The sequence below is a fragment of the Lactuca sativa genome, chromosome 3, assembly GCF_002870075.4.
Source record: "Lactuca sativa cultivar Salinas chromosome 3, Lsat_Salinas_v11, whole genome shotgun sequence".
NCBI classification, from domain to species: domain Eukaryota; kingdom Viridiplantae; phylum Streptophyta; class Magnoliopsida; order Asterales; family Asteraceae; genus Lactuca; species Lactuca sativa.
The window spans coordinates 148,599,932-148,622,075 of record NC_056625.2 but is presented as its reverse complement, the minus strand read 5'-3'; positions in this window follow the sequence as shown (position 1 = coordinate 148,622,075).

The following is a 22,144-nucleotide window of genomic DNA, read 5'->3' as shown; positions in this document are numbered from 1 at the left end:
ACAAATGCTCCTGCTATATTCATGAATATAATGAATCGGGTATGCCGCCTAATGCTTGATAAATCAGTCATCGTATTCATTGACGATATTCTAATCTATTCCAAGTCTAAAGTTGATCATGTCATTCATATTTGTGCGGTATTGAAACTTCTTCGAAAGGAGAAAATATATGCTAAATTCTCAAAATGTGAATTTTGGCTTCGCCAAGTTCAATTTCTCGGCTATGTTATTTCTAGTGATGGTGTATCCGTAGATCCAATCAAAATCGAAGCCATTCAAATTTGGGAAGTGCCCCGTAATGCTTCCGAAATTCGTAGTTTCTTAGGTCTCGCGGGATATTACTAGAGATTCATTAAAGACTTTTCTCATATAGCCGTACCTCTCACGAGTCTTACATGGAAGGAAGTGAAGTTCGAATGGGGTGAAGCCCAAGAAAAAGCCTTCTCAACTCTAAAAGATCTTTTGACTCATGCTCCAATCTTATCACTCCCAGAAGGTGATGATGATTTCTCCATGTATAGCGATGCTTCAAGATTCGGGTTATTCGGCTCCTTAATCATTTTGTACATGTTATTTGGGTTATTCGGGCCGGAATCGAACCGAACCCGTATTGCTTATTTGGTTCGGTTTTCTGTTCATATAAGTACCCTTATTCGGTTTTCGGTTTATTCGGGTTCAGGTCGGTTCGGTTTGGTTCCGACCCGAATAACATCCGTAGGTTAGATAGGGCTTTAAGCTTGAAATCTACCAAAATGTTAATCCGAAGTTGTATATCTTCTGTGCCGTTTGGGTCAAAGCTTTATTGATGTATATCAAGCATGGAAATTGTTATGTCTCATTGATTGTATATCTTTAAATCAAATCAATGATTGATATGGAATGTTTGTCACATGATTCACATATGCCCTTGTTATTCCTTGTTCCTCTTTGCTTCTGCCATATTAAAGTATATATATGGCATAACGTTATATTGTATCTATTATTGAACTCATTAAGCGTCACCGCTTACCCTCTCAATGTTTAACAAATTGCAGGAGATAAGCATCCAATATAGTTATATATTGGTAGAAGATTTTTGAATAGTTTGAAACTATTGTGTCGATAGAAGCTTATGAATAGTTTGACACTATTGTATTCTGCACTCCTATATGTATACAACTATAGAGTCCTGGGAAGTTATGTAATATATAACACTTCAAAATAGTCGGTTTGTATCCAGTAGTTTGTAACCTCTTTATCAATGTAAAATATTGTTTTTAAGAATATGCAAGTAGCATGTTTTGGAGTAACTATATTGTCGAGTATGAAAGTTTGGGTCTTTCATAAATACGAAAGTTAGGGTCTTTCAAACGGCATCACCACAAACTCATAATGACCATAACGGGTCCTAAAAGCTATCTTCTGAACATCCTCACCCCTGACCCGCATCTGATGATCACTAGAGCGCAGATCAATCTTGGACAACCAAGATGCTCCCTTAAGCTGATCGAACAAGTCATGTATCCTCGATAGTGGATAATTGTTCTTCACCTTTATCTTGTTCAACTCCCGGTAGTCTATGTACATACGGTGCGACCCATCCTTCTTCTTCACAAACAAGATCGGGGCTCCCCATGGCGAACTACTCGGTCTAATGAAACCCTTGTCTAGCAGCTCCTGCAACTGCGTAGACAACTCTTTCATCTCTGGAGGAGCCAACCGATACGGTGCTTTGGCTATTGGAGTCGCACCAGGAACCAGGTCAATCTTGAATTCAACCTGTCTCTCTGGAGGTATCCCAGGCAATTCCTATGGGAACACGTCCGTGTACTCTCGCACCATTGCTACATCATCTACTGTCGTCGTACCCTGATCCCGGGTATCCATCATGTATGCGACATAACCTGTGCAACCCTGCTGGAAGTAGTGCCTCGCTCTCACTGCTGAACAAAGAATCGGTCCGCGCAGTGGCCTCTCACCCTGAATCACTAACTCTCCCCCACTAGGAGTGCGAACCCTCAGTAGCTGCAACTCGCAATCAATCACCGCCCCATTGGGGCTCATCCAATCCATTCCTACTATGACCTTGTTCCCCCGCAAAGGAATAGGGACCAGGTCCACCGAAAACTACTCATCGATCAACTACAGCGAGCATGCCTTATGCACCCTTGCGACCCTGAAGGTCCTATCATCAGCTATCTCCACCTCGAGTGGACAATCCAACTCCCCAGGAGCACTACTGAATCTCTTGCTAAGCGCAAGAGAGACAAATGATCAGTTAGCCCCCGAATCAAATAACACTGTAGATGAAATGCCGTTCACTAAGAACGACCCTGTACATAAACATATAACATTAGAAACAATCAATATTAAATGCAAAGATAAAAGGAAAATACGTACCCGCCACCACATTAGGGGTCGCTCGCGCTTCCTCTGTTGTCATCTGAAAAGCTCTACTCTTGCCACTAGTGCCTTGGCCCGACCCTAACGACCGTCCGTAATCCTCAATGTACCAGGGGCAGGTGTCGACACCTTCCGTGCTGCTGCTAAGCTCAGGCACTCGGACTCTTTATGCCCGTCTGATTGCAATGGAAGCAAATCAGATCTAATGTTGCGGTGGCGGTGGTAGAAGCTGTATAATCTCTGCTTTTATGCCTAGTCCAACCGCAGTTGTAGTAGCGGGAACTCCCTGCCTTGCACGCCCATCGTGCAATCTCCCACATTTGCCACACCGACTGTGGCTCTGCTGACCTCGGGACCTATGATCTGAAACCTTGGGCTTTTTGCCCAAACTCCCTGTACCCGAAGCCGCCTCCGGCTTCCTCTTCTTCTCCATCTCAAGATCAATCTCTCTTTCTCTCTCTCTCTCTCTCTCTCTCTCTCTCTCTCTCTCTCGCTCTCGCCCTCACAATCATATCATCTAGCGTCTTTCAGCTGGATCGGCTCACAAACTGGCGGATATCACTATGCAACATCTCATGATAACGGGCCTTCTTCATTTCCTGGTCAACCGCGTACTAAGGAGAAGAGCCCTCTCCCTGAACTTGGCAGTAATCTCCCCCACTATCTTTATAGTCTGGGTAACGTCCTGAAACTCTCTGGCTAACTGTTGCACCTCAATAACCGGTGCGAACTCGGCTCTGAACCTGGTGGTAAAATCAGCCCCAGTCATAGTATCAAGTGCTGAGTCATCCCTGATAGTATACCCAACCTCCTCCCACCAGTCACATGCCTTGTCCTTCAGGAGACAAGATGCTAATCTGGCCTTGTCCCCCTCGGGACATCTGCTATTGCGGAACTCGTTGGCAACATCTGCCAACTACCTAATACTCGCAATGGGGTCCCGCGCCCCATGGTAGTCTGGAGCTCCACAAGCCCAGAACTCCCTAAGGTGAGTGTGCGCGACCCCATCATGGCCGCCATCTCAACACGAAATGTCCTCGACTTCTCATCCATCAACTCCAAGATACCCTCCTTGATCGAACCGAATATCACAGGAGTTTGCTCAAGTATGATACGGGTAACATCTGAAGTGAAAAATTCCATAGTCTGCCCATCCAACTACTCGGCCCCCGAGCCTGATCCTGATCCCTCCCCAACACCTAAGCTGCCGACTACTGGCCTAGGGCGTAAAACCACCATTTTGAAAACACATCATGATAAACGTCAGAAACACTGATATCTCTCGAGGGATCGCTATTACTACCGATTTCCTGGTCTCGCCTCGGCCTTCCTTGATTCAATTATAGATCCAATGCTTCTAGTAGTATGGGCCCCTACTACCTTCCACATCTATCCGTACTTTCCTCAAGAACCGCCTCGACTCCACCAACTCACTACTACTGCTACTGATCTCTGCTACTCTCATCCTAGGCTTGCCCTAGTGGAAATATCTGACTCAACAAAAACCAGTCCTCAGCTGCTAAAAGTCTCCTTGTAATACCAATTAGTCATTACCTGAATACCATCACATGTGACTAGGCTCAGATAATCCTTCGAGTAAAGGACTCATTCCCACAACGGTTGGACTCAAACAAGAGCTGCGCAGTAGGGCCAAATCCAACACTTCAAGATTATTCAACCTGATATCATGTGATGTTTCGTATTCGCCTAATTGCTAATTCCCGTCACTCGGAGTGCAACAAAGCACAAAGCACGCAACATTCGGACACATGAAACTAATCAAGAAACTCTATTCTCATAACAAGAAACCATACTAGCATACAATGCTAAGCTCGTACTGTCAGGCATAACCTAAATAGGCTATCCTACTGCTGTTTACTCAATACCAGCATGCAATTCTCATAAATCTGAAACACATATAGTAGGCAGTTAAGGTATCCTCCTAGATCCTTAGTCCTATTCTTGCATGCTATTCTACTGGAACTAAAAATGGTAATCATAACATAAACTTATATCGGTAATTTGGGAGTACTTACTTGAGCTCAGCTGATCGCATGCACCACACCCTTTTCTCGTTTTCAAAACTCTTTTCATTTTAAGTCTCTTTGTCAAAAATTCTTTTGAAAACATTTTACTTTCGAAAATATTGTTACTATTTCCTTAGTTTGAGTTTAGTCACACCCGTAAGTGTGCCTGAATCCCTCAAACGAAGGCTCGGATACCAACTTGAAACGACCTATAATACGACCCAAAATTTTTCGTTTAAATAATACTAATGTTATCAACGATTTATAATATATCATGAAATCGTACGTCGTAAATCCCAAAAGTTATAATAGATGTGTCGTGACAAAAGAACTGTATCAACATAACATAGTATCTGAAATAAACTCCCAGGACAAAAGCTGAAACTGTGGTGTGTGCAATGCCATCATCCCGAACCCTTCCCTTTGCTTGCAGAAGTACCTGAAAACAAAACTGAAACTGTAAGCACAAAGCTTAGTGAGCTCCCCCAGACTACCACATACCATACAATCATATAAACACATATTGGGCCTTGCCCACTGCATCGGACCAAAGTCCAGAAAGTGCATCGGACCGAAGTCCGGAACTAACCAAGGCCTTGCCCTCTACATCCGACCAAAGTCCGGAACTGACCGGGACCTTGTCCAATGCATCGGATGGAAGTCAGGAACTAACTGCATCGGATCAAAATCCAGAACTGACTGGGACCTTGTCCCCTGCATCAGACCGAAGTCCGGAAACTTACTGAGCAAAACGTAGCATAGCATAAACATATCAACTACCATAAACACAAATACTACAAACTACATCGGACCGAAGTCCGGAACACATAACACAAATACATGCTTGAATCACAAAGACGTCAAGCACACTGAACTTCTGCATCAGACCGAAGTCCAGAACTGACTGCTAACTAAACGGGTCAGCATTGTGGCCATAGACCCGTTCCTACTGGAAGGAAAACTCACCTCGTAGTGCTGACTGCTGTGATGCTAACTAAAAAAGTGGTTGACCGCTGCTCCAGAACTACCCGACTACAATTTCCAAAAACACTAGATCAGTTACTGATAAATGCTCTCGGGGGCAAATGACTATATTACCCCTGGTCAAAGTCAACTTCCAGTTGACCGGACTCGCCGATTCAGGGCGTAGACTCGCCGAGTCCCTCCTTTACTAACTCTAACTTTGACTCACGGAGCACCTTTCCCACTCACTGATTCACTCTGAACTCACAACTCGAAGGGAAAACGGGAACTCGCAACTCGACTCATCGAGTCCAAAGAACAACTCGCCGAGTCCCAATCGCAGATTCCAAGCAATCGAGTTCTAATCCATTCCAAGGCCTCTAACTCACAGATGCGAGCCCATGGGACCATTTGAACATGTAAAGTTGATGACTTTACGTGTAACTACAAAGGAATGAAGCCATTTCACTCAAACACTACTTTTCTTGGGAAAAACTCATCCGACTCGCCGAGTTGTAGAACAACTCGTCGAGTCTAAGGTAATCTTCATCGGACTCGCAGAGTTGTTCTTCCAACTCGCCGAGCCCATGGCTATCTTCATATGACTCGCCGAGTCAAGCTTGTGACTCGCCGAGTCCATTCAATCCCTTTTCCATACAGACCTGATTTAAGCCATGCAGCGACTCCAAATCACACGTCCAAGCTTCTAAGGCATGCTTATCATGTAAAGTTGCTAACTTTACATGCATGCATGGATTTAAAGTTTTCAAATGCCAAGCCTAATCTCTTAATTGGGTTCCATGCTCGAGAGGGACCTCAATCACGACCATAACTGAAACTTTACACTTCTAGAATGCAATAAGAGTCCAGATCTGAAGTTTTCATCCAAGGAGACTCCATATATCAAGTTATGGGGCTAGGGTTTACAGGGGAAATGTTCTGAGAATGGTAGACGTGAGGTTAGCGGTGCATAAGTGTGTTTAAATTTGGTGCAAACTCTTAAAATTATGGCTTCATCCAGACAGGTGGACTCGCCGAGTCCAGCGTATGGACTAGCCGAGTTGCCAGCTTAACTCGCGTAATCAACCAGTCTCTATTCGACGAGTCGTGCTACAGACTTGTCAAGTACCCCTAAAGAATTGAAAAACTTTAATTAAATCACATATAAAAAATGGAACGTTACAATATGTGCGAAATGATCAAACCTCCGAAATCATGTTTGCATATGAAATTGAGAAATAGTATCTTCAAAATGCAAGAGAACCAATTCTCCAACATCCAAATACCGATATCCAAGTTACGAGACGTTGCGAGTCTCACGTGTCGTCTAAAAAAATTGCATTCTTCTAAAATTACATTCGCATCCAAGATGAACCACAAATTGCAAGACCGAAAAAAAATATGATGAAAGTTACGAGATGTCCAACTCCTGAGAACGCTATTCCCAATAAAATTCCTTTCTGCAGACATATTTTACCTTGACCCCAAATACATGTATTTTTCCAACGATAAGAGCTCCCCTTCAAAATATGCTTCGATAATTAACATGAAAGTTTAGGAACTCATTTGAGATTGTGAACCAAAGATGAAGCTTTTCAAAACCATTTCTATGGAGAAACTCAAAAATCAGAATAAGAACCATCATCTGAATATTTACCAAAATGTGATATTAGGTTCTTAGTTGGAGCATAAATATTATTAAAGATTTCATTGTACCAACCATATAGCCTGTTCTCATTTCTCCAACTTTTAAAATCTCCATTTGAACGAATGTGAGAGAATTTTCTGTCATATGTTTTGACTTCTAAATTCGATTTCACAACATCATCAAAATACTTTTGCTTAGGCACCCAAATTTTCTTGACTTTACTCTTCCACTTCTTCTTTTTCAAATTTTGGATCTTCAAATTTTTTTTCGAATCTGAACATGCTCATCACATATCGGAATCTGAGCATCACAAGCCTTTGGTACACATACATTTTCAATTTTGGGAAGTTTAACTAAAAATATAATCAATGAGACTATATATTGGGGTTAAATACATACATGTCAAATAACTAAATAAACCACTAAGCATAAGATTGTTCATGAAAAGTCTTCAAACATAGCATTCACGAATTCCTTCACAAATGCCAATATGAGTTTCAATATTTCCATACTCAAAACTTATAATTCATCAAGAAAATCTATAAGAAAATAATAAAACAAATTAGACTATAATAAATAGGCAAATCAAAAAATTAAACAAATAAAAAAATATATCTCAAAAATATAGTACAATACTATTCTCTTTACGAAGAAAATAGGAACGTACATTACTTTTTTAACAATATAAAAGTAGGAACATAAGCAAATAGTAAACAAATTAGGCTATTATATACAGATAAATAAAACAAATAAACAAATAACAAAGCATACCTTGATACATTGTAAGACTCGTGTTCCAGATTTATTTAGCTTTCTATTCATCAAGGACTAAAGATGGAATTCTAGAAAAAAACTCTATGCTATGACGTTGTGCAAGGATTCCCATGATGTGGCATAGATTAAATGGTACACATATTTCTAAAGAGTATCCTGGTGTGGCAATAGGTTGGCCACCATGTAGCAGCTACTCTGGCCCAAGCCCGTAATCTTATGGTTTCCTCACATATTTAAGCTACATTTTTAGAGGATTACGGCATCCTCTACGACCTCAAACCTTCTACCTCAAAACTCTAGCCTCCTTTAGATATTTCTAATTCATTTTGGTTTTCTTAGTGCCTAGAAGAAGAAGAAGAAGACGAAAAATAAGAAGAAGAAGGTGTTTTGTTTATTTAATCCAACAAGAAAACTTCATTATCACCATCTTGAGCATATTCTGGACCCTTCAGAGTATTCAATTCAAAGCTTTCTAGTTTGTGCTTATAGATCTAGGATCATTGTCCCTTTTCTTAATATTATGTGAGTTTGAAGGAATGGATTCCTTAAAATTTGGCAATTTTATGGATCCTAGAGGTCCATTTGAGGTTACATGTTCCAGATCTTGTGTTCGTTGGTATATTTGGCCTAATGCACAAGTATGAGTTCATTTCTTCCATGGCTTTGACCTAGTTTAGAAAAGACATGCATTGGACATGCATGTCCAAAAGCACTGAACTTTATGAAGCTTATGGAGTATAAAAGTCTTTTAGAAATTTTGATTGTGGTGGCTTTAGTGATTCAGAGCTTAGAGGATGAGCTCATGTCTTAAGATGTCGTTAAGGACTTAGGGTTAAAAGTCTTCAATTATTGGGATGACTTAAGGGATAAAGTTGGAAACATTATCCATTAAGACCTTGGCGTGTACCAGATCAAAGCCTTGGAGCTCTTATAATAATTGGAAAACAACTTAATGCATTAAGTTGTTGAAACCGAGTTCCCACGACGTGACATCATAGCCACCACGACATGGTGACTATGTAGGAACTTGATTGTTTTGTCGTTACACTGCCACGACGTGGCCAATGGAAGGCCACGACATGGAAATTCGTTGAGGTGATTGTTGATTCGTTTACTTATTAACCTTGGTTGACTTTTGTTAAGATTGTTGGACTTAGTGTGTAGACTACAGTTGGACCTTGTATGTTTTGATACGAGTGTTGTAGCATCTGTTGCGAAGCTTTGAGTTGTGGATTAGCTGATCTCATATGTTAGGTGAGTCTTCTTACTATACTGTATAGGATGCTAGATGTCTTTGTGATCTTGCAATGTCTGTTGGGTTGGACCCATTGGTATGCATGTTGGGTTAGGCCCAATCGTATGTTGCAGTAGGCCCATTTGTATGTTGAGTTGGGCCAATTGATATTCTAGGCTGGGACCATTGATATGTTAGGATGGGTCCGTTATGATGTGATGGGCCCGATGATATGTACGATGTGTAGTATTTTGGGGAGCTCACTAAGCTTTGTTCTAAAGGTTTATGGTTTAACATTTTTCACGTACTTTCAAATTCAAAGGGTAGCGCCCGACTTGACTGCACAACATCCCTTGATGGATTTTCCACACCAAATATATTTGTTTTACTCTGATATTTAGACAATACAATTCACTTGGATTTGTTATGGAACAAATGGTTGTATGAAATTAAAGGATTCAAAATGAAAATTGTATCGGTATTTTTGGGACATTACAAGTTGGTATAAAAGCCTTGGTATGTGGGATTCGGGCACACTCTCGGATGTGTATGAACTCATATTGAGGAATTTGCAATCTTTTTGAAAAAAAAAATAGATTTTTATAAAGAAAAAGGGTGTGGTGCGTGTAATCAGTTGAGCTCAAGTAAACGATTCCTAAAATACCCATACATGTTGATAGGTTATATTTTATGGAATTCTTAGTGTGTTGTACGTTAGCATATGGATGTAAGCAGGGTTGCATTCTAAAATGCCTATTAGGAGAAATGCATAATAGTTAGGATGCATGTTGATGTTGTGTGGAGTCTTATTGATCGAAAATTGCTTGCTTTGTGTTTCGAAGGACTCATATTGATGTGAGTTAACTATTAAATGAATACGTTTAGTTACATGTTGCAAAAGTTAAGTAATCTTAGATTGATTGATTTGGCCCTATTGTGCAGCTCTCATTTGAGTCTAATCGTTGTAGGGTTGAGTCTTTTAGTGGGAGGATTATCTATGTCTTGTTACATGTAATTGTATTAATGATGTAGTTAGCTGACATTAGTAGGAGTTTTCTAGCAGCTGACGGCAGGGTAAGGTGGGGATCCTAGTAGAGTCTATGAACTGTTTTAGTGGGTTTTGTACTTTGTTGAGGTGGTATTTAGAGAATCTATATGAGATAGCACAAGATATATACTAGAATCGGGGAAAGTCGCGAGGATTCTAAGAAGCCTGTAGAATCAAGATTCTTTGGGCATGTTCTGAATAATTGCATGGTTTCATTTTAGTATGGTGATGAGCATTCATGGAGAAGGATATGGTTCTTGTTATGGTTTAAACTTTGTTGAGCCAATTGATGAGAAGATTCACAAGTTTGTTTCATCAGAGATCACTCGTCGTATTTTGTATGCGACTCCTATGATGTTTAGTACCATCGAGGAGGGGATCATGGAAATGTTGGATGAGTTGATTGGGGCATTTTGTGCTTGGATTCTGGCGGCTTAGTTGGGGGAACGAACTCTCTATTTTCAGGAGTTGAAGGCTTGTAGATCCCTAGAGTTCTTCAAGAAGAAGGAACCTATTCCCAGTAGACAATGGATAGTTGACATGGAGATTGCTCAATAGACTAGTTTCTGCCATGACGAATCGAAGGTGGGATTTTCATCTTTCCTATAAGGGATGGAGCCTGTGATTGGAGGGAGGATGTTGGTCAGTCTTTCGGAGTTGAGGTCATAACGGCAATGTCTTGGAATAATTTTGTGACGAGATTTAGGGCTGATTTTGCACCTACCATCAAGGTGCAGTAGTTAGTGAGGGAGTTTCAGGACCTTCGCCTTACGACAGAGACTATAGAGTATATCACCGCCAAGTTCAGGGAGAGTGATTTATTTCTTCCACGGTATGCTACAGATGAGGAGATGAAGAAGACGAGGTACGATGATATGCTGCAGGATGATATTCTTTATGAGCCTGTCGAGCTGCAATACTTTGGAGGATATGATTGCTAGATCCTGAGAGCGAGAGATTGAGCTAAAGATTCGGACGAAGAGTGGGTCGGAGCGTGTTTAGACCGTAGTATGCCAGATAAAGAGGACCAAGATTCTAGATTCGCAATCGGGAGGCCATCACGACCTGGGCCATTGCACCAAGTATGGATGACTCACGAGGGGAGTTGTTGTGAGAAAGGGAGGAGTTGCTTCTATTATAGTCAGGCTGTTCATTTTAGCCGGGATTGTCCTTGGGGTTAGAGTCTTATTTGTTTCCACTAAAATTAAGTGGGCCACAAGAATGGCGACTGTCCGAGGTTGGCAAGTGGAGCGGTGAGGGTACCTGCTCCAGCTATGTTGAGGATCACAGATGGTCGTGAGGGCGGAGTGGAGGCTCCAGTGGTGAGGATTCGATCATTTCAGTTGTAGGTCGAGGACATTCGAGTTCCATCAGATGCAATTTCAAGTAATTATCATATTTGCTTCCTTCATGATTTAATTAACTATGCTTATAAACATGTGATTATGGGTTTGAGACATTATGTTCGGTATAGTTAAGTCTCCACCTAAGGATCGTAGTGTTTTTAGGATTGTCTAGTTATTATATTTCAAAGAGTAGTCATATTCCATTTTGAATACTGAGAGTCATGCTTTAGGAAGGGGTATTTGGATGTGCTGGTTTTATGCTTCAACGTGGGAGACGTTAGCCAACGATAGAATATGCTTTAAAAGAAGCAAGATAGGATGTTATGCTCGAAGGATCAATAGCTACATTGATTTTGATGGTTTCAGCCCAACGGGTCTGAGGAAGTTTCTATGTAAGTCATTGGGTTTCTAGCATTCAACGTTGTTGAGATCTTTTATGGTGGCAAGGATTAATGAATTGGTTAGAACGCGAGTGCAAGGTAAGTTGTTATCAGATTCATGCTTTCAGGGTTATGCGTGTGGTCATCATGTTGGAGCTTCTAAGAAATAATTTCGTTGTAGCCGATTGTTCCTTTTTGAGACAATAAAATAGAGTGAAGAAGTGTGTCGCTCAGGTTAGAGGACGGTTGAGCGGATTGATTAGCTCCTTAAATCGGTCGATATTGCTATTAGGGTAACAGTTCATGTTGATCTATCAATTTTTGGGTGTGATTAATACATGTTCACTATTGTTATCTATATGTTCTGATAGTGGATTTATTCATTCACTGTCATCGGTAGAGGTTATTCATGGATTTGGAATAGTATTGGGAGAATTTTGTTCAGATACGTCAATTTTTCGTTAGGATCAATGAGGTGTTTAACCTGGTTCTGGGTGGGTGTACCCTGGGTTGTTTGTCCTCAGAATCGGTTGAAACAATAAACTTGTACATCGATAGATCCGTTAACAGAAAAGTGAATCAAAACACGAAAAACAATTGATCAAAAAGGTTTTGAATGATTATATTGGCAAAGTCTTAGAAGAGTTATGTGTGAACTTCTCTGTAAAGACGATGTCGGGTAATACCATTGATTAACCCTAATACAAAACATGCATGCAATATTTATAGCCTAACCCCAGTAACATAAATGTGGATAGACAGACTCAGTCCGATTAATAAAGGCGAAATACATACATATTAAATTTGAAACAACATAATAAATAACCCAAAAATATCCCCTTTGTGTCAAATAAGGAAGGAAATTCTTCATTGATGTGGGCGCTACTGAACATTGAAGAGTGTCAGCATCAGACCGAGTAAATTGTCGTGAACTTGAAACCACCATTTGATCATATTTGCGAAGCACTTATTATCCGCATCATCATTCTCTTTGCACTTGTTGATAATCCCCAAAACGTAGTTGAGGCAAGGTATAGAATATAGATGTTTGTCTAGTAAGGAGAACAAACACTTCTGATCATTCATAAATCTCTAGCACTTTGTTGAAACGCCATACTCCAATTGTTATTTTGGATTCTTCCGATTTTTATATTGGAGACATCATTTGTAGTTTCTTTTGGTTGCACAGTGGGTTCTTTTGGAGTGCTGCTGAAACACATCCATTTTCCCAACTTCTTGAATGTAAGAGATCAACATCCTATTCATATGTGCCACAATGGATTCAAAATTCTTCACATCTTTATATAAAAGACTGAACAAAGAAATCTATTCATATGGATTAAGGCATGACAGATCATCAAGAGAGAATTTAAAGACCGAACTCTGAGCCCATGAACAGCTTTGAATCTAACATTAATAAAGCTTTCGGTCTCAATAAGTCCAAACACCTTCACAACTACAATCTTCCTCAATCTCCATGTTTGATACTATAGCTTTCCATGTTTAAGATAAAATGAGAAAATCGAGTGATTGATATCATTATCTGAATCATGAGATTTCTCTTTCTTCTCAAAGCAATGAAACATGAATGCATTCGGAGTGGTCGCAAAAATCAAGCTGAGTTTTCGAAGTGTTGTCCTTGTCAAAAGAGACAACTGAATCCAACTGTTACATATTTGGATTATCGATTGCTTTGTTCAGAATCTGCTCCATGGATCAAGGAGGGAAGAGGGCCTTCTATATTTTGTGTGTGACTTGTGCTTCACGAGCCTCCCTTTCCCGAGTGTCAGCTTCCTTGGCAATACGTTGAGCTTCATCAAACTCTTTATCACGTTTCTTTCATTTGAGCTTTGCTCTTTCAGATAAGTCCTCTTATTCTTCATCATCATCAACCAACTTTTAATTTCCCTTCGATCCAGAAGCTTCATTACCCTATAAATCTTGTGATTTCGGCTGTGGCTTATGTTCGTATTCACCAGAATCATCAACTAGTTTCTAGGGCTCTTCAGCATATGGATTCTCCCCTTTTTTTGGACGAAAGATAGGTTCCGAAGCACCCTCGATACTGTTGAGCATGGAGAATATTTTTTTGAGTTTGTCATCAAGATGTTGGAGAACCGAGACTATGTGCAACGAGTCATGAGTCTCTATGAGAGTTTGCAAGAAAAGGTTGATATCTGCAACACAACTCTTGAAAACAGCCTTTTCGGACATTAAAGCATCAAGCTCCTAGTTAGCATCTGTAACTTGGACTTTAAGAACCTTCACCTTTCCAATCTTCATAGCGAGTTTATCCACGATCTTATTCTTAGTAGCAAGATCTTCTTGTGGCTTCTCAATCTTGGAAGTAATGCAGGTACTAATATCTGCGTTATCCACTCGGAGCTCGGCACGAACCTTGGATAAAGCATCTTTCTCTGTTTGGAGTGTGTTCTCGAGATTGGTAATCACCTTGTTTGGAACCTCCGTGTTTTTATTAGAGCAACTTCGAAAGTCCTCCATAAACTGAGTGACATTTGCAAGTAGTTTTTTGAATTTTTCGGTCATGTTACCAATTGTCTTTTCTGAGTTTTCAATAGCTTTTGTAGAAGCATCAAGACTTTTGGCATGTTCCTTGGTGAAAGTCTTGATTAACACTTTGACAGACTCAAAGGAGTATTCATTGCTTGATGATGTTGTGGAAGACTCAAGTAAAGTGTCCAACTTTTCATTGAGGGCCTTGAACTGCCCTTTCGTCATTAGTGCATCATCATCACTTTCCTCGTAAACATTGAATGGAATGTTATGGAAATCTTGAAATTCATCCTGATCATAACCAAAGATCATATCTGGATCATCATTCCTCAGGGGTGAGATTGGGGAAGAATCCTGACCAACGGTAACACTAAAACCTCATGTCCTCGTATCATATATGTTGACAGTCACTTAATGTGAACTCATAGTAGTGGTGTGGTGGTTGTTGTTGCTGTGGATTTAGTGTATAGGGGAGTGGTTTGAGAAATTGAGATATGAGGTTGCGAAACACCAACATATAGATTGGGACAATGAGTGATTGTGATTGATGTAGATATTGGTGTAGATGTAGTATTAGGAGAAGGTTGAAGAGAAGGAACATGAAATGATTCATTTAATGAAGGAAGTGAAGTAGGAATCGAAGATGTTACCTTAGTAGTAGTCTGAGAGGGAATGGGCTCCATGACCATTGGTTACGATGTGGCTCCTATATCATCGTTTTCATTGCAAGTCTGAATATCTTCGTAAATGGTTCGGGACTTCGATTCTCCCTAGGCGACTGGTGAGGGTGATCTAGGCTTGCAAGTCGCCTTCTTTAACTTCTTCTTCAAAGTGGCAGCAGGTTCGGAATGGCCTGATTTCGCCTTTCGTTTTGCTCCCTTTTTGGGTTTGTTCGCTTCGTTAAGTGCTTTTCGCATCATATCATACATTTGACGAGGACTTGATACTGTAACATCTGGATGTCCGAGGTATAACATTAATGTATGTAATTAAGAGTTTGCCTAGGTGACTCGACGAGTTGGTGCTTAAACTCATCGAGTGGAGTCGCGATAGTGATGTGTATAAATGAGCTGACTCGACGAGTCTGTGAGTCGACTCAACGAGTAAGTGTTGCTACAGGGAACCCTAAACCTTCGGGCTTGTGGCCTATGTAAAGGCACTTATAACCTCATTTGCGGCTCATCTTCTGTTCAACTCTCCTGTGTGAAACCGTAAGTGGACATTGAAGCTAACATAGAGTACTTTAGCTTATATCAAGTGTTTTGATGGATCTTTTGGAAGAAAATGAGTAAGCTACAAGCAAGGAGTGAGATGAGGTTGTGGGATCGAGCATTTCTTCTCAAGGAGTTTCTCTGGAAGATAAAAAGCCCACACCTTTCTGAACTATTTAGTTGGATCTCATATCTATGGAGTTTTAGGGCATTTTGTAATCTTTTGTTTGGGTTTTTGAGTAGCAGGAGTTATGAAGAAGTCTACACCTCAGATATGGACCTTGTGAGGTCCTTAGAGTCTAGATGTCTCTCAACTTTATGCATCCATATGTGGGTTTTTGGACTTAATCATTCATGAAGGGCATGTATTATCATTTTCGAGCAATAACATCATGCATGAACTTAAAGATCGAAGCTTTACGTGATTATTGAGATTTGAGATGATAGATCAAGTGTTTAGAATGATAGATCAGGTTGAAATCATCTGAATGATCAGCGATTCTGGATGAACTCACCGAGTCGATGAGCCAAATCAACGAGTTGGTTAGGTTTTGTCATGAAGAGTTGAATCATGCGAAAACTCGACGAGTTGGGGGTCAACTCGACGAGCTAAGCTAGAGTTTCACGAGACTCCTAAGGAAATGAGTGGACTCGACGAGTCTCAAGGGTGCACTCGGCAAGTCGGGTCAAACATGGACTGTTGACTTGAGTTTGACTACGGTTGACTTTAGGGTTGGGTCAATCATGAGTAATGGAGACCATGGAGGGGTAAAATGGTCTTTTATCCACTTCAAGAGTTAGACAGAGAAAGAGAATAGCCTTTGGTGTAATTGGGTATTAATAGATTATTAATTAGAGATGTTTATCCTGTGTGTTAGGCGGAAGCTAGTTCGAGATTTCCGAGTACGAGACTGTTACTAACTTGCTTTCGAGGTGAGTCTTCTCACTATACTTTACTATTAGTGGTATTTTCGTGTAACTAAGATGTCTTATGTGCTTATCTGTGTATTGTGATATCCTACATTATTTCATTGTGATTTATGTTGTGTATTGCTCAGAGTTTACAGAGTTAGGACCGGAGGGTCCATCAGACGTTTGGGACTAGAGAGTCCCACGGAGACACTTTGACCGGAGGGTCTTGCAGAGTTATAGCCTCAAGTGGCTAATATGTTGTATCTGATATTTTGGGGAACTCACTAAGCTTCGTGCTTACCTTGTTATGCGTTATGTGTTTCAGGTTTTTCTCAGGATTGCAGGAAGGCCGCCGCTCGATTGTACACACTAGAGAAGGAGTTATGTTTTGAGGATCCTGGATTTTTAATCAATCAATTATGGAGATGTGTTTTGTAAACTAAACAAATGAGATTTTGTGAAATGCGTTATGGAATTTATTTTTGGATAAGGTGTCTAAGTCCATAACTATTTCGGGTGTGTACTTGACCCGACTCGGCATGGTCCATTTGGGTTGCATGGCACCATGCAATTGGATAGACTAAATGAGAGAAATAACACTTGGAGATTATTAATATATTATAAGTTCTAATATATTAATAATATTATTTGATTAGTTTGATCAAAGAATTAATCTGGAATTAATTAAGTGATCAAAGGATAACTAATTAAATATATGGGTTGATTATGTAAATCATTCATATCTTGTATATGGGGCTAAGAGGCTCCATGGATTATCAAGTTGGGTTCTACCCATAGGATGCTCCATGGATGCTCCATGGGAGTTACAAACCCATGGGTCATGGAAATGAAGAGTCATGACACATTAGGGTTTACATGGTGTAACCCTAGATGTGTCAACACTATATAAGAGTCCCATTCTCCACCAATATCGCTTAGACATAAGAAACTAGAGGGCTTGGCCGATTTGAAGAAGTGTGTATTATCTCAAGAGTCTTTCCAAGAGAATTTGGTGTTATGTGAAGCATTTGAGGCATCACACTTGGGGTGCTTGGCTCACAAGGTTTCAAGGAACATAAGCAACAACAAGGTAAGTTATTCTATCTATCATTCAAGTTAAAATTGTTCCCCATGTATGCTAGATAGGAATATAACCTTGGAAATTCAACTTTGCATGATAATTAGACAAACATAGATCCAAGGTTATTAGGGTTGCATGTACACTTAGGAAGTGTTAGAATGCTCAAAACCCATCATTTATATGATTTTAAAAATGAAAATTTTGTTTGGAAATTTACGGTGTTACAAGTTGGTAACAGAGCCTTGGTTTCAGGGATTCAGATACACCTTCGGGCAAGTCTGGACTCAAACTGAGGATTTGAGAAATTTTTTCAAAAGAAATGATTTTCTAAAATGAGCAAGAGTCTCTAAGAGAGTAAAACGAGAAATAGTAGTGTGTACGATCAGCCAGAGCCCGAACGGTGATTTCCTAAAATACCTTTACTTATTGTGTTGTGAGTTATTATTGAGATATTAGAGAAGCATGCTAGAAGATAGGCTAGGTATTTCATATATTAGAGCTAGAGTTGACTGATTTGTGATGCCTTAGCCTAGGAGTTGTTGTTATCTGTGATGTGCTTTGAATATGCGAGAGTAAGAGTATCCAGTAGGAATCCTTTAGAGAGAGTTTCGAGTAGAGGAGCAATCTAGGAGAGATACCTACACGAGCATTGGAGGAGCCTCCTGAGAGAGTAATTAGATACCCGCGTAGGGTAGAGTGGCTTGAGTTCGGTGACGCCTTGGAGTGTCTACAGAGCAAGTGGTGTTTTAACCTAGAGTGGCTTTACGGATTGGTGGAAGTTATTCGATGCCCGAATGCTTCTTTCTTCGTGCTTTGTAGAACTCTTGAAAATTGGAGTCAGCTACTAAGTGACTATGACGATATTGAGGAGGTAGATGGCTGGCATCATAAGGAGTTTTTCAGCAGCTGATGGCTGAGAACTGGGAGAAACTAGTAAGAGCCTAGAGAGTGACCTTTGTCAGATGAGTGCACTGATAGAGGAGAGTATTCGCATGAGAGAGACCAGGTATGGCGGGGTTGGTGATTAAGGAAGTTGAGCAACTACTTAGGAAATCTGTGATGATTCGTGTGGAAAGTATGGGTAGATGTGGCAGGTAGTATGTGTTGGGTTTTGAGCATTCTAACACTCCTAAGTGAAGATGCAACCCTACATACCTTGGATCTATGTTTTCTCTATTATACATGCAAATATGAACTTTCCAAGGTATTCATCCTAACTAGCATAATAACATTGCTTAATATGAATATCTCAAGTTAGAATTACATACCTCTTTGATGTAGAATGTCTTCATGAAGCTTGAGTGCCTAGTGCCCCAAGTGTGACACCTCAAATAGTTCACACAACACCAAATACACATGGAATGACTTGAGTGAAATTGGAACAATTCATAAAATCGGCTAGCCCTTTCTATCAACCATAGTGTCGATTTCCTCCAAGAATAAGATCATTATATAGTTAGGGTTACATCATGTAAACCTTAATTCTCATGGCCTTTCATTTCCTTGATCCATGGGTACAAATACACCATGGAGCATCGTATGTATTTTAGCCCAACTTGACAATCCATGGAGCATTAGCCCACTATATAAGTATGGATGATTTACACAATCAACCCATATATTTAATTAGTCTTCTCTTGATCACTGAATTAATTCTAGATTAATTCTTGATCAATAATAATTAAATAATCTTGTTAATATATTAGAATTTATAATATATTAAAAAAAACCTTAAGTGTTATTTCTCTCGTTATAGTCTATCCAAATGCATGATGCCATGCAACCCAAATGGACCATGCCGGGTCGGGTCAAGGCTTACCAATTATAGTTATGGACTTAGACATTAATTCAACAGTCTCCCACTTAGATAAGTATAAAACTATTATTGCGTATGACTTCAGGAACCGATCAGCAATCGAAGCTCTCAAAAGCTTCTGTCGAACTCTGACCTTGTCGATGAACTCTGACCTTTGTCAATGACTTGTCCATTAGATAAGGGATCATAATATTCCTCCATTCTAGATATCATATGGACTGAGACATGGATTATAATCATTCTCTCTGTCCATTTGTTGTTTCCAGATTTCTGATTTATGACGACTGACTGATTAAACAAATCAAATCAGTCCAGGCCCGACCGAGGACTTACATTTGTCATCACCAAATCATCGAGGGGCCCACAGATGTCGCTTTTATCCCGAAGGTAAAAGGAACAGATAAACTTTGACTCATATGGTTTGTTCTACTACTTGTTGAATCGTACACAAAGCCACGTTTTATAACATCGAGTTACCAATGCGTTTTCGTGCAACCAATGCACAACCAACTCATAGTAACAACTCATATCTCTAGGTTTGAAGAATATAAGATATTATCATCTCATGATCACTCGTTATAAAATCATGAAGTGATTCCAATGAGCGTAGGTTGAATCCAATACTCAGAACTTATGAGCACTCATGAGTGTTGTAGCCCTTTGTCCAATATCTTTGACCTCTACAAGCCAACCCATGACAGTCTTAATTCATATCTACTTCCAACATATGACCGACTGTGGATGGTTTGAATAACTTATTCATCCAGAACAATAACCTAGTTATTTTGGAAGATAAAACATGCAAAGTGAAACACAATAATAATTGAATCTAATATGGTATCAAAACCTATGAACATAAATAAAACACCTTTTATTTACCACTGTAACACCCCGGATTTCCAGGTTATTTATTCTTGTATTTTTTGGTGAATTGTGAGGAGACTCGGTGAGTTGGAGTCCAAACTCGCCGAGTAGGATCGCGGTTTTAGGCGCGGGTTCGCGTCTGGACTCGGCGAGTCCACGCTGTTTAATGAAACCCTGATTTCCAGGGTTTGAGACCTATTTAAAGAGGCTTATGGCCGTCATTTGCGGCCACCAACCCCTAGAGAGAAACCCTAAAGAGATTTGAGCGTTTTAGGAGAGAGAAGAGGCCATTGTTGACCCTTGAAGCTTTATTTGGCAAGGCAATGGAGATTCTAGCTAAGAGAAGGCAAGGGAGGTGGACATCTTTCGATTGTGGAGCTCAGAGCATCATCTTGGAGGTATATTTGGCTCCCTTTTTCTGTTGTTATGTTGAACATGAGGGTTTAGGGATTCTTGACCCCTTTGCTGGTTATATTTGATGCCCATTTCGTCCCTATTTGTGATGAGGCTTGAGATGAGATCCATAGAGGTCCAGAGAAGCTTTATTCCTTAAGCTTTATGAGGGTTCACGAGAGTATTGACCTAGAGTTGTGAGATATGGGGCTAAAACATCATTTATGAGCAAATAGTTGTTGTTTGAACACCAAGGTTTGGACTTTAGGTGATTATCATACCTGGGGAGGCTAGATCTATGATTTTATGGAACAGATCTGACCTCAGAAGTGAGTTTGAGTTTATGCATGGCATGGACTCACCGAGTCTGAAGAACAGACTCGGCGAGTAGCATGAAGTTTGCCTGTAACCACCCAGCGAGTGGTCTTGCCAAGTCGAGGGGTCGACTCAGTGAGTCAGGGAGAGTCAAGGGGTGGGGCTAAGTCAAGCCTGAACTCGCCGAGTTGTTCTTGAGACTCGGCGAGTTGGGTCGTGGTGTTCCCGCGATTCATGCCAGGTGGAACTCGTCGAGTTAGGGAAACACTCGACGTGTCAAGAGAGGATCCAAGGGAGTCAGTGGACACGTATAGACTCGCCGAGTCGCCCTAGTGCACTCGCCGAGTCCGGTCAAAGTTGATCGTTGACCTTGTTGACCTTTAGGGTTGAGTTCAGTTGTATTTATGGGTGTATTACTTTGTGTGATTAGGCGGAGGCTAGATCACATTTATTCCGAGACAGATATTTACCGAGACACCCGAGGTGAGTCTTCTCACTAGACTTTACCTAGTGTGGTAACAGAGTTAAGAGACAGAGTATTATAGAGTTATATGCTAGTGTGATTGCATGTAATTATGTGTTGTGACTTATTGTGATATGTGATATGCATGATTCAGAGTTACAGAGTTGGGACTTTCGGGTCCCTAGAGCTAGGGCCAGAGGGCCCACAGAAAGTTGGGGCTGGAGGGCCCCACTAAGACACATTGACCAGAGGGTCAACAGAGTTATAGGGTGGAGTGGCTATTATGTGATTATCGTGGTATTTTGGGGAAACTCACTAAGCTGATGCTTACAGTGTTCAGTGTTATGTGTTTCAGGTACCAATGATGACCGCGGGAAGGCACCGGCTTGATTCGTACACACATATGGGAATTTGATGTATTTTGATCTAGGGAGACATTGTGATTTGAAAACTTGATGTTATGATGTTTTGTGAAGGAATTGTTTAATTAAAAATGTGTTTTCAAAAGTGAAAAATTGTTTTAATTTTTACGGTGTTACAAGTTGGTATCAGAGCCTAGGTTTGAGGGATTCGGGTGCACCTTCGGGTGTATCTGATCTCAAACCGAGGATTTGAGAAAAAAAATTGATAATAAAGCAAGTTTTCAAAAGAAGAACTTGCGAGATGAACAGAGCAGAGTCGTGTGTATGAACAACCAGCGCCCGAACGGTGATTTCCCAAAATACAATCATTATAAGTCTTATAATATATGATGTGATATGTTATCTGATGAG